This window comes from Microcaecilia unicolor, chromosome 5, assembly GCF_901765095.1.
Source record: "Microcaecilia unicolor chromosome 5, aMicUni1.1, whole genome shotgun sequence".
NCBI lineage: Eukaryota > Metazoa > Chordata > Amphibia > Gymnophiona > Siphonopidae > Microcaecilia > Microcaecilia unicolor.
The window spans coordinates 166,167,747-166,180,626 of record NC_044035.1 but is presented as its reverse complement, the minus strand read 5'-3'; positions in this window follow the sequence as shown (position 1 = coordinate 166,180,626).

The window sequence follows — 12,880 nt, the reverse complement described above, 5'->3', positions numbered from 1 at the left end:
CTGGCTTGTATTCCCTGGTTCTTCACTATAGGATCACAGGTTGGATAGCGTCTATTTTCTTCTCTTACTGCACAGCGCTCCTGTAGAGTGACACATAGCTTGGAGCTCTGGAAATTTAGCACTGTGCCGTGGTATTTTTACATTCCATTACTCTGTGTTTTTATTAGCTGGCCATTCTGTTTTTTTTCAGCACATGTTACTAGGGCCGTAATCTTTCTGGAGGTGGAATCAGCTAATCAAATTACAAAATACTGAGAGGATCCTAGCATTACAGCCTACTACCATAATTTATAGAGGCTATGAGGCAGCACTAATAATCTGACACTTCAGCCTCAAGAAAATTATAAAGAGAGCAGGAAAGGGCACACAATGTGTCTGTTTCTCTGATAATGAAGAGGACAAGTAAGACTCACCGTGCACACTGAACCCATGATTCTTCTTATAGACCTGGACCTTGAGAACTCCTTAGACAATACGCTTGTGACAGTGCTGCAGAAAACATTCATGGCCAGCCTCTTCCCTCCAGAGGAAAATATGCTATGGTTATTTATCCTAAGGATTTATTTTCATAGTTTCTAGTTAACTGCAGTCATCTGTGGCAATTAGGAAAACACAACAGTCATACAGACTTTGGGTACTATTGAATTTCCACTTATATGAAGAGGGCTCTGTGGCCCTTTTGCCTGCAAAGGTTACAGGCTTTCAGGACTTTTTGAGGCCTACTGGAAATGCCATAATTTGTCCATCATCCAATAATACTTCCGGCAAATACATGTTCAAAGTGAGGGTTTTTTTATTGGCACGAATGGCATTGAGGAGACCTTCTTAATGACTTTGTCCATACAGGCAGAATATGACATTGTGGGAGTTACAGATTGAGAAGGTAATGACCAAAGACCTTTCAGTATGTGAAATGATCTGTTTTACCCTTTGGGCTATTTTATTATTACCCACTCTGTATGGGTAAAAGTTTGCATGTGATTGAACAATGCATGTACTTTTACCCACAGAGTTGAGGCCACAGAGTTGAGGAACTATTCCTGAGGTAGGGTTGGAAGAACAGTCCTATGGAGGTAATTCTAAAACAGTGCATTGAAATTTGGGTGCCTAGAGGGAGCTCATGCGAACCTACTCTATAAAGGAAAGTAGGCATCATTATAGAATAACAGGTGAAATACGAACCTAGAGGCCAATATTCAGCCCCTGGGAGGCAGGCTGGCTGTCTCACAGCACTGAGCCCGGATATTCAATGTCAGGCCAGTTCAAGATTTTTTGGCCGGCTTTACTGGCTAAGGGGCCCTTTTACTAAGGTGCGGTAGGCCTAACGCTGGCCTACCGTGTGCTAAAAGAGTACTACCACAGGACGTGCTGAGGCATCCTGTGGTAGCGTTCTGCTTAGTGCATGCTAATCCCACTCTGAAAAATATTTTTTATTTGTCAGTGGAGGAGGTGTACCCATAGGCAGAGAGTAGGTGTGCTTGCACTAATCAGATAGCATGGGCACATTACCACGTGCTACCTGATTAGCATGGGAGTAGCACTAGAACCCTTACCACCTCCTAAATAGATGGCAGTAAGGACTTCTGCAGTAATGGTCATGTGCTAGTGAGGAAATTAGCGAGTGGCCATTTTACTGGTACACTAAAGGTGGCCGCAACTCAGGCCACCTTTTAGAGCACCTTAGTAAAAGGACCCCTAAGTTAATATTCAGCGTTGGCCAGTTGAGTTTATAGCAGTCAAAGATAGGCCTGCTAATACACAGTCCAATATGGCCTCTTAGTTTAGCTGGTGAAGCACTGAATATTCATGCCTAGCCTGCTGTATCGCGCGATATAGCCAGTTAGCTATACCTAGATTTAGGTGCCAATTATAGAATAAGCTTAGTTGATATTTCAGTGCTTAAATCTGCATGCATCCACTTATATCAGCTACAACATGGCATAAATTCTGTCGCTTAGATTTAGGCGCACTGGGCCATATTCTATAATTAGGTGCCTAAATTTTGAAACGCCCATAAAACGCCCATTTCCCCGCCTTTAACCATGCCCCTTTTTGCCTGCGCGCATTAGAAGTTTGGCGCACATCATTACAGAATAAGCTTAGTGAATTCTGTGACTAAATTCTAATCAGTGACAATTAGTGCGTGTTATTGTTCGTTAAGTGCTGATATCAGCACTCATTAGCTTGTTAAGCCAATTAAGTTACACGCAGTGAAATAGAATCCACGCCGATTTTGGCACCTAAATCTAAGCGCATTAAATAGAATCTGAGGGTATACGCTGACCGTAAATGTTCAGCAGGAGTTAGCTGGCTATTTCCCACTGAATATTCACGAATAGCCAGTTAAGTGGTATTTAACCGGCTAGGAGCCGTTTTTGGTTGGTTAACTAGTTTTAAATATCAGGGGGCTATAATTCAGCCGTAGAATTGAGCTAAATGCTGGGACCTAAATGTCTGTGATGCGTGCATAATTTATAGGAGTCAGGCTCATTTTCGAAAGAGATGGACGTCCATCTTTCGACATAAATCGGAACATGGACGTCCATCTCCCAGAGACGTCCAAATCAGTATAATCAAAACTTGATTTTGGACGTCTCTAACTGAAGTCCGTCGCAAGGATGTCCAAATTTCAAGGGGGCATGTTGGAGGCGTGGTGAAGGTGGGACTTGGGCGTGCCTAACACTTGGACGTCTTTGAGCCATAATCGAAAAAAGCAAGGACGTCCTAAAGTGGACGTTTTTACCCGGACGTGTTTTTTTATGACTAAGGCACAAAAAGGTGCCCGAAATGACCAGATGACCACCGGAGGGAATCGGGGATGACCTCCCGTTACTCCCCCAGTGGTCACTAACCCCCTCCCACCCTCAAAAAAAATCTTTAAAAATATTTTGTGCCAGCCTCAGATGTCATACTCAGGTCCATGACAGCACATGCAGGTCCCTGGAGCAATTTTAGTGGATGCAGTGCATTTCAGACAGGCGGACCCAGGCCCATACCCCCCCCCCCCCCCACCTGTTACATTTGCGGAGGAAACAGCGAGCCCTCCAAAACCCACCACAAACCCACTGTACCCACATATAGGTGCCCCCCTTCACCCGTAAGGGCTACGGTAGTGGTGTACAGTTGGGGGTAGTGGGTTTTGAAGGGGGTTTTGGGGGCTCAGCACACATGGTAAGGGAGCTATGTACCTGGGAGCAATTTATGAAGTCCACTGCAGGGCCCCCTAGGGTGCCCGATTGGTGTCCTGGCATGTCAGGGGTATCAGTGCACTACAAATGCTGGCTCCTCCCACGTCCAAATGGCTTGCATTTGGACGTTTTTGACATGGACGTCTTTGGTTTCGAAAATCGCCGAAAGTCAAAGACGTCAATGTCTAAGGACATCCAAATCCAAGGACATCCTTAGTATTTTCAAAACGAACGATGGATGTCCATTTTTTTGAAAATACGGTTTTCCCCGCACCCGGATTTGGATGTTTTACAAAGACGTCCAAATCCCAACTTGGACGTTTCTTTCGAAAATGCCCCTGTAAGTGTGAGTCCCTTTCATGCTCCTCCCAGACTCCATCCATATATATGTCTACCTGGAAAGTATTTGCTATGTATGATAGGTGTGTTTTTTTCAACATAGCACTTAGGTAGAATTTTGGCATTTATACACATATGTACACTTGCGTGTTTCATAAATTTTTCTATTTGGTGTATAAATGTAAGCACCCATTGTACAGAATAACCTTCTATGTTCATGGTTTTGCTTAGCTGAAGAAAAAGCAGCTTGACTTTATATAACTCTTTTTCACGTTGAAAGTGTAGAGTATATTGCATAGATCAATGGAACAAACTTCTCTTTACTGAATTTTTTTTGTTCTCATCATTCTTTATTGAGATTTAAAAGTATACAGATATAACAGAAAAAGAAAAGCTAAAGGAGGCACAAGTGACCTGGGTTTTAGGGCCCCCCTCCAAATTTCTTCCCTGGGCCCCGGAATGCCTAACCCTAACCTGGAAACTAATGTGCACTTTTCCTTCCCTGACCTTACCCCACCCACTTTTACCTGCAGAATGGAGGGGGGGGGGGGGGGGGCTGTATTCAAACTAAAGAACTGCATGGGAATGGGGTTAATGGGAATCACATGGTCCCCACAGTAATCCCACAGGGATCCCTTCAAGGTCCATGGGATTCCTGTGGGGATCCCCTCTAGGTCCATGGGGATCCCGTGGGAATGGACGCAGGTTGTGCGGGGTTTCCACGGAAGCGTAATGCCAGGCCAGCCTACCTAGCCTTTCCTTGTGTTTCTAAGCTAGCTTAGCAATTATAATAGTAGTAAACAATTAATGGATATGGTTGATAGCATTGAAATCTCCATAAGCACTGAGAAGGGAAGTTATCAACATGGGCTACTGTTAAGTTGGGTTATTTTACAACAAGTCAGGTTCTTTTAGTACAGGGGATGGGTGGGGATGGAAGAGATTCCAATGGTGACAGGTGGGGACGGGTGAAATTTCTGTCTCCATGCAACTCTCTAATTCAGACCATGTTTATACCTCTGTAGAAGCTTTTGAATACACTGGAGAACAAATTTCAGGACAATATTTGTTTCTTCAACAAATTTGGGTTAATCTAATAGAATTTACAACCCTGAATCAGAATATAGCCTTGCAATATTTCTGTCACACAGGGGTTGGCTGAAATATGTACTTCACTGTCCAAGTCATTTAATTCAAATTGAGTTATTAGATGAGGTCTGATTGTGATGGCTGAAAATCTGGATCATTTTCACTGTCAAAGTCCAGTGCCTCATCTGCTGCTTTGTCATTATCAATGTCTAAAGTATACTGGTCTGGTGGCTTCGGCACAGGAAGACTGTTGTCATGTGAACTGTGATGGCAATTACAATTGTTTTTGGAAGAAAAGCCCAAAACATTTGTCAAACAGAAATAACAATCTGTAACATGATCTTTCTGTTCTCTCCATATCGTTACGACAGCAAATGGCATGGTTGGCTGTGGACCTTTGATCCAAGCTCTCAGATTAACTGCACATGATGCACAGCAAACATGGGGAGCCCAGCTCTTGTCTTGATTACCAACCACTGGAGTTGTTCCGGATGATATTCAAAATGCTGACTGTTGCCAGCTAAATTAGCCTCTATATTCAATGCCAGACCATGTCCAGGCACCAACACTGAATATTAGAATCCAAATGTCATGGGAATGGCCGCCAGAGCCTATACGGGTGCTGGACCCATAAGACAGTTATATGGCCCTGGCTGAATATCAGCTGGGAACCGCATAACTATTGTCGACCCTGAAAGCCCCTCCCCCAATCCCCTTCTTGGCCTCCCAAAGAGACCCCTTCCCTCCAGCCCATAAAAGCCTCTCCTCTCCCTCCCCCCTGGAACAAGGTCTCCCCACCCCAACTCTCCCAAGATCTAGGTAGGCCCCCCGGGTCTACCTGAAGTCCCTGGTGGTCTGTGGGTATTGTTGGGGACAAGAGCTAAGCCCTCTCACTCCTTTCCCTTGCAGTGGGCCTTTGCAAATGGCTGTCGTGACCTCTTGCGGCAGCCATGAATATCGGCCGGATGGTTCTTCTTTGCATTTTTAGACAGAACTCAACGCAAGTGTAGCAGAAAGTGTCAACATGATTAATACATTTTCATGGCATTTCCAGTTTAATTAACCATCAGGTCATGCAATAACTAGCTATTTATCAACTTTTCCTAGAAGCAATTCATAAAAACGGTGCTAAATGATGTCATAATATGTTTAAACTGAATGGCGTTCATTTACTAATGATGTTGTCGTGATGCACGTGTAGTAACAAATTTCTGTAAATATCTGGAAAACCCTACACTCTAGAAAAATGTTGTGGCACTTCTGTGATTTGCATCCAAAAATCTTTAAGAAATACCCAATCTCATTTTGGAAACGTCATGTTGTCCAGTGATATTAACCTATAGAAAACCATCAGGCTATGACATTTCAAGGTATTTTTCACTGTTGCTTCTCTTTTGGGAACAGGACTCCACTTTAGTAGCAGAGATATCTTTTCCAATCTCAGTACATACAGTAGTTTCTGCCAGTTCTCCCCAGATGGTCATGCCAAGGCAGCCAGAAACTGCTTGCCAGTCCCTGGATTGGAGAGGTATCTCTTCTGATGCACATCCTCAGTGCCACTGTTTTGCAGGTAGGGGTCAACATTACAGTGGCAGCCATGTCACCTCCATCACCAGGCTTCAATGTGTTACCTCTAGGTGATGCCCAACACCTACAGTTTTATATGCATTTTTTTCTGCTATCATTCTGTTACCATGCAGTTTTTGGCAGTCTGCACTGTGTAAGGGTTTCTGCTTCCACTAGTGGTACATCTGTGAGTGTTGTTCCATGAAATGTTTACTGGCAGCAAACTATGAAGGCAATTCTCAAAGCATTTACATGAGTAACTAGTGAATTATCCAAGCAAATAGGCTCTCTGGAAACTTCCTGTCCTTAATCTGAATAAAAGTGTGCATGGGGGTACCACAATGATTATACCTTGAGTTGCATTTGGGAGAGGCGTCTTGGATGGGATGAGAAAATTGCAGGGCAGTAATTGGCAGTGTACGCATGCTGATGATTACCGCCTGGTTAACGCATGAGACCTTACTTCTAAATGAATAGGTGGCAATAAGGTCTCAGGCCCAAAATGGACACGCGCTAATTTTTATTTTGCCGCATGTCCATTTTCACCCCCCCCCCCCTCAAAAAGGCCTTTTTTGCAGGCGTGCTGAAAAATGCCCTGCGCTAGTGTAGGTGCATGTTTTGGATGCAGGCAGGTCCAACTACTGGAGTTACCATTGAAGCCCACTCCAACTCATTTGTCCTTGCCATTTTCGGAACACAGACCATTGAGGTCTGCCAGGTATTGGCCCTACTTCCCAATTACTGGAGTTGCTATCTAAGCACCACAGTGTTCCTGCACATCATAGCACATCCACAGCCATGAGGTCATTTTATTTTGTTTAGATTCTATCCTCTTTCTATATAGGGATCTTTTGTTTATCCCATGCATTCTTGAAGTCCAGCACTGATTAAAAATGCAAAGGATAAACACAGAAGATCCTTATATAGAAAGAGGATGGAATCTAAACAAAATTAAATGACCTCTTGGCTGTTGTGTTATAATACAAACAGCGAAAATGAAACAAAGAAAATGAAGGCAGGTAAAGATCATATGGCCTATCTAGTCTGCCCATCCATATCATCTACTATCCCTTCCTCTCCCTTACAAATCCTTTGTACTTGTCCCAAACTGTCTTGAATTCAGATATAGTTTTCATCTCCACCACCTCCACTGGGAGGCCATTCCACATGTTCACAACCCTTTCCATAAAGTAGTATTTCCTTAGATTACTCTTGAGTCCCCTTTTACCTTCATCCTATGTCCCCTCAATCCAGAGCTTCTTTTCAATTGAAAGAGACTTGCTTCTTTTGCGTTTATGCCTCAGAGGTATTTAAATGTCTATATCATATGTCCCCTCATCCACCTTTCTCCCAAAGTATACATATTTAGATCTTTAAGTCTGTCCCCATATACTTTATGATGAAGCCCATTGACCAGTTTAGTAGACACCCTCTGGACTGACTCCACCCTGTTTATATCTCTTTGAAGGTGTGGTCTCCAGAATTGTACACAGTATTCTAAATGAGGTCTCCCTTTTTCCTGCTGGCCATTCCTCTTCCTATGTACCCAAACATCCTTCAGGTTTTTGCTGTTGCCTATTTTACCTGTTTGGCCACCAGAAGTTCATCAGGTACAATCACCCCCAAGTCTCACTCCTCTTTCAAGCACAGAAGTACTTCACCCCCTAAACTGTACCATGGCACTCCCTCAGGTTTTTGTAGTTTAAATGCATGACCCTGCATTTCTTTTTAGCATTTAGCTGCCAAATTCTGGACCTTTCTTTAGGCTTTGCTAGGTCCCTCCTTATGATATCTTTACCTCTACGTTACCTTGCCTTTCCATTTCTCATTCCCTCAAATCCTTTCCATTAAACCCTCCATTGTTTATTTCTCTTTCTAAGTGTTCTACTATTTACTTTTCCTGCTTCTCTTGCATCTCTTTTGAGATTGCATTTTTTTTCATTTTCAGAATTGATCTGTATTTTAAATTGCATACCACTTAGCAGCACTTTGAGCCCCTTCTGCAAAGTGGTGGTAAACCCATAGGCTTACCACTCGCTCAAAAGGAAGTACCGCTGGGCTACCGCAGCAGCCCGGCAGTACTTTCCACCCCCGACGCATCCAGTGGGTAAAAAATCCCCCATCGCATGGCCATGCAGTAAGAGTTCTCCCATTGAGATGGTGATAAAGACTCCCATGCTAACCCGGCAGTAACCGGGCAGCACACGGCGATGCCCAAGTACTCCTGGATTCTGCCGCGCAAGCCATTTCTGGGGTTTTTCTTTTTCCCCTGAAAATGGTGCACGCTTGGGGTGGGACTACCGCCGGTGGCCATGGTGGGCCAGCAGTAGTCCCGAAAGTGCGAGAGGTAAGCCCATGTTGGGCTTACCGTCGCTCAGTAAAAAGGCCCCTAAGTGTATTCTGTAACACACTGCACCTAAATTTTAATGCATGCAGGCAAAAAGGGGTGTGGTTATAGGTGGAATTTACACTGTTATAGACCCCTCTGCGCCTAAATCTATGCACCGGGATTTATACCATACTTTTGTTGATGCAAATGGAGGCAAGTAGTTTTATTTATTCATTCATTCATTTGGAATACATGCCTATCCATGTGACCAAATTTGGTTGTGTCCATTTAGGCCATGTTTTTCTTGGTGTAAATCCCAACACTTAAATTAGGTGCAGATCGGATATATTCGACAATAATGTGCATAGATTGCAGAAACACCCATGCCCAGCCCATGGCCAAACCCCCTATTCAACTAGAATATAAGTACACCATGTTACAGAATACTCTTAGCGAGTTGGCACGTAATTCTAAATTAAAGCCAAGTGGTACTGATATTGCTTGTTAACATCTGATTAACAGCACTGATTAGCTAGTTAACCAATTAAATTACGTGCATTTTTATAGAATATGTTTCGATTTCCACACGGAAATTAAGGTGTCATATATAGAATTCCGGGGATAATTTATAGTATTCTATAAATTACATGTGTAACTAGCAGGCTCATTTTTGAAAGAGAAGGATGTCCATCTTCCAACATAAATCAGAACATGGACGTCCATCTCCCAGAGACGTCCAAATTGGTATAATCGAAAGCCGATTTTGGACGTCTCCAACTGCTGTCCGACGCAAGGATGTCCAAATTTCAAAGGGGGGTGTCAGAGGTGTAGCGAAGGCGGGACTTGGGCGTGCCTAACACTTGGACGTCTTTGACCCATAATTGAAAAAAGCAAGGATGTCCATGACGAACACTTGGACATTTTCACCCGGACGTGTTTGTTGTATGAATAAGGCACAAAAAGGTGCCAAAAATGACCAGATGACCACCGGAGGGAATCGGGGATGACCTCCCATTACTTCCCCAGTAGTCACTAACCGCCTCCCACCCTCAAAAAAATCTTTAAAAATATTTTGTGCCAGCCTCAGATATCATACTCAGGTCCATGACAGCACATGAAGGTCCCAGGAGCAGTTTTAGTGGGTACTGCAGTGCACTTCAGAAAAGTGGACCCAGGCCCATACCCCCCTACCTTGTAGAGGAAACAGTGAGCTCTCCAAAACCCACCACAAACACACTGTACCCACATATAGGTGCCCCCTTCACCCGTAAGGGCTATGGTAGTGGTGTACAGTTGTGGGTAGTGGGTTTTGGGGGAGGTTTGGGGGCTGAGCACACAAGGTAAGGGAGCTACGTTCCTGGGAGCATTTTATGAAGTCCACTGTAGTGCCCCTAGGGTGCCCGGTTGGTGTTCTGGCATGTCAGGGGGACCAGTGCACTAGAAATGCAGGCTCCTCCCACGTTCAAATGGCTTGCATTTGGACGTTTTTGGTTTTGAAAATCGCCGAAAGTCAAAGACGTCCAAATCCAAGGACATCCAAATCTAGGGACGTTCAAATTTAAGGACGTCCTTGGATTTGGATGTTTCTGACGGTATTTTCGAAACGAAAGATGGACGTCCATCTTTTTTGAAAATAGGGTTTTCCCCACCCCCGGATTTCGACATTTTGCAAAGACGTCCAAATCGCAACTCAGACGTTTCTTTCGAAAATGCCCCTCTAGGAGACACATCTATGTTCCATCCATAGGTACACCCCCTTGTAGTTAGGCACTGTGGAACTTAGGCACCTCCTTATAGAATAGCATCTAGTGCATATTGGGGCCCTTTTACAAAGTGTCAGTAAGCCCAACACAGGCTTACTGCATGTTATCCAGGAACTATCACTGGCCTAATGCGGCCATCAGCGGTAGTTCTGGTTTGAGCACACACCATTTCTGGTGCTCCAGAACATTTTTTAATAGTGTGATGCTAGCCCGGCGGTAATCGGGCATCATCATGCTTCCCGGTTACCACCGGGTTACTGCAGGAACCCTTACCACCACCTCAGTGAGTGGCTGTTAGTGCTCTCCACCACATGGCCAATTTTTATAGGGGCTTTTTACCCGCTGTGGTAAAGAGGGCCCTGGCACGTGGGAAAAACAGCCCCCACCGTTACTGCAGAGCCCCTTTCCCTGCAGCTTAGTAAAAGGACCCCATAGGCACCTAACTGTTCATTAATGGCACCTTTGAGGCCTCTAACTGCTGCCTACCTCTAGACACCACTATAGTATTGAGCCGAAAGCCGTCTTCAGTAACCATCCTAAGTCAGATTGCAATTATGACATTCTTTGTTCAACTCCGTTGAATCACTTTGCAGTTTATTTATGTTTCCTTTCAAACCTGTTTCATTCACACTGTTCACGGTTTCTTTCCAAAAACCTAGAGTCCACATTGTCCACTGAGACAGGAATGAGTCAGGAACCTTCAGAGTGACATAAAAAAAATTTATTTCTCATGTGCACAAAAAAAAAAGAAAAGAAAACTCAAACAAAACTGAAGCGGTGATCAAAACCATGTGGCTCCAGCCAAAGACCATCAAATTAACTTTTTGCCTCAGACATGGCCTATGCATCAGTCCTGGCCAGAGGTGGGTTCCTCCAGTTCATATATAGTTGCCTATTCCTCCTTTACCATATATATATTTTTTTCTTTCTTTCTTCTATTTTTTTAAATAAATTTGTACACAGTTTCTTTCCTGTTTCTAAATCTTGTGTGTCTTGTGACCCCAGTAGAAATTGAGCTTTATAATGTTTTAATAGCTTTCTCTAAGTTGCCAAGAGAAGACCACACTGCAAGGGATACAGTACAAAGTCTCCTTTGTCCCAGGAAAGTGGGTCCAGTGTTCTGGCTGCGGGAACAGCACCAGTTGCTTGTCTCCCTTTGTCCCTTAGGTCAAGAGTTGCATCTGATTGCATAAAGACAGTTCAATGAAAACAACATTCTTAAATAATACAAACAGTATAAAACCCTCTGTAGGAATTTTATTGATGCAATTTCTTTTCCCATCATCCTCACGTCCATGTTTGTAATATTAGTTCTGAAGCCTTTCTTTTTTTTTTTTTTTAAGTTTATTTTAATGTTTCAATATCCATTGGGTAAGCTAGCGTGATCAAGCATGCAGATTTGTCCACAATAAAATAGAGTGGGGTTCATTGCCACTAAAACATCTAAGGGTCACAAAACCAGAGGCTTCATGAAGGTGCCACCAATGGCTTGGCCCTTTGTCCCTACCCCATCCCATTCCCCACAATACCCCTCCCCCCACACACACCTCCTTAAAGCACAGGATGTCTCACAACAAATGCAGAATGAAGAACACAGTGGAGACAAACTCTGGGACCAACAAAAATGAAGTCCTCAGATTCAGGCCAAAGCCAACAAAACACTGTGACTCTTGATCATTCTAGCAAGCACATTGTACACAGCTTTTTGTTTTGTCAAATAAAAATGAAAAGTTGACATGTATTTATTAATTATATATATCAGTGGGGGTTTTTTTTTTTCTTTTTTGGGGAAAAAGAGTGTACGGGTGAGCAGAACACATGAAAAATAGAGACTGGAAAAATATGAAAGCGGAAGGAAAAAACAAGAGGAAAAGAGAGTCAGTGTGTTGGAACATTTTGTCTTAATTTTTTTTTGCATAGCGATTATCTTTCCTTTTCAGTTATCTTACTTTTAAAACCATGGGTTAAACAAAAACAAGTAGCACAGGGCCTGGGCTGTCTGCAATTTTGCCTGAGGCCTTGTGCCAGTCACTAGGGATCCAAAAGCATGCTGTTCTCCAGTTTGTGGGTCTTTTTTCTTCCAGTGAGTGCCAGGAGACTCATGACATACCAACAATGTGTGCTTTATCTACAAGATGAGGGGGGTCATTTTAACACCTAGGATGGCAGAGATGATGGCGAGCTTATTTACAAAGAGAACTGCCCTTTGAATTAACACACATTACCTTTCTACAAAGCAGCAAGTGTTTCTTCTTCTTTTTTTTCTGTTTCATTTATTTCTTTTTTTTGCAAACAAAATTAAATAATGGCTAGGATTTGTGTTCTCCTGTGTCATCCTGTCTAATGGAATCTATATGAATGTTGATAGTTTCCTTCCTTTCCGCATAATCTTACCACATAAATTCCAGTGTCGGCTAGCAGACTTGTAGATATAATACTGCTTTTACATGCGTACACATACTGTAACGTGAAAACAAAACCAAGAGAGTCTTTGGCAAATGTAGTCAGTACATTCGCACGGGAGGTTCCAGGAAAGAGGGAACGAGAGATGCTGGTGGCTATGGCATTGCCCCTCACAAATATTCAATAGGGATATGCACATGGGG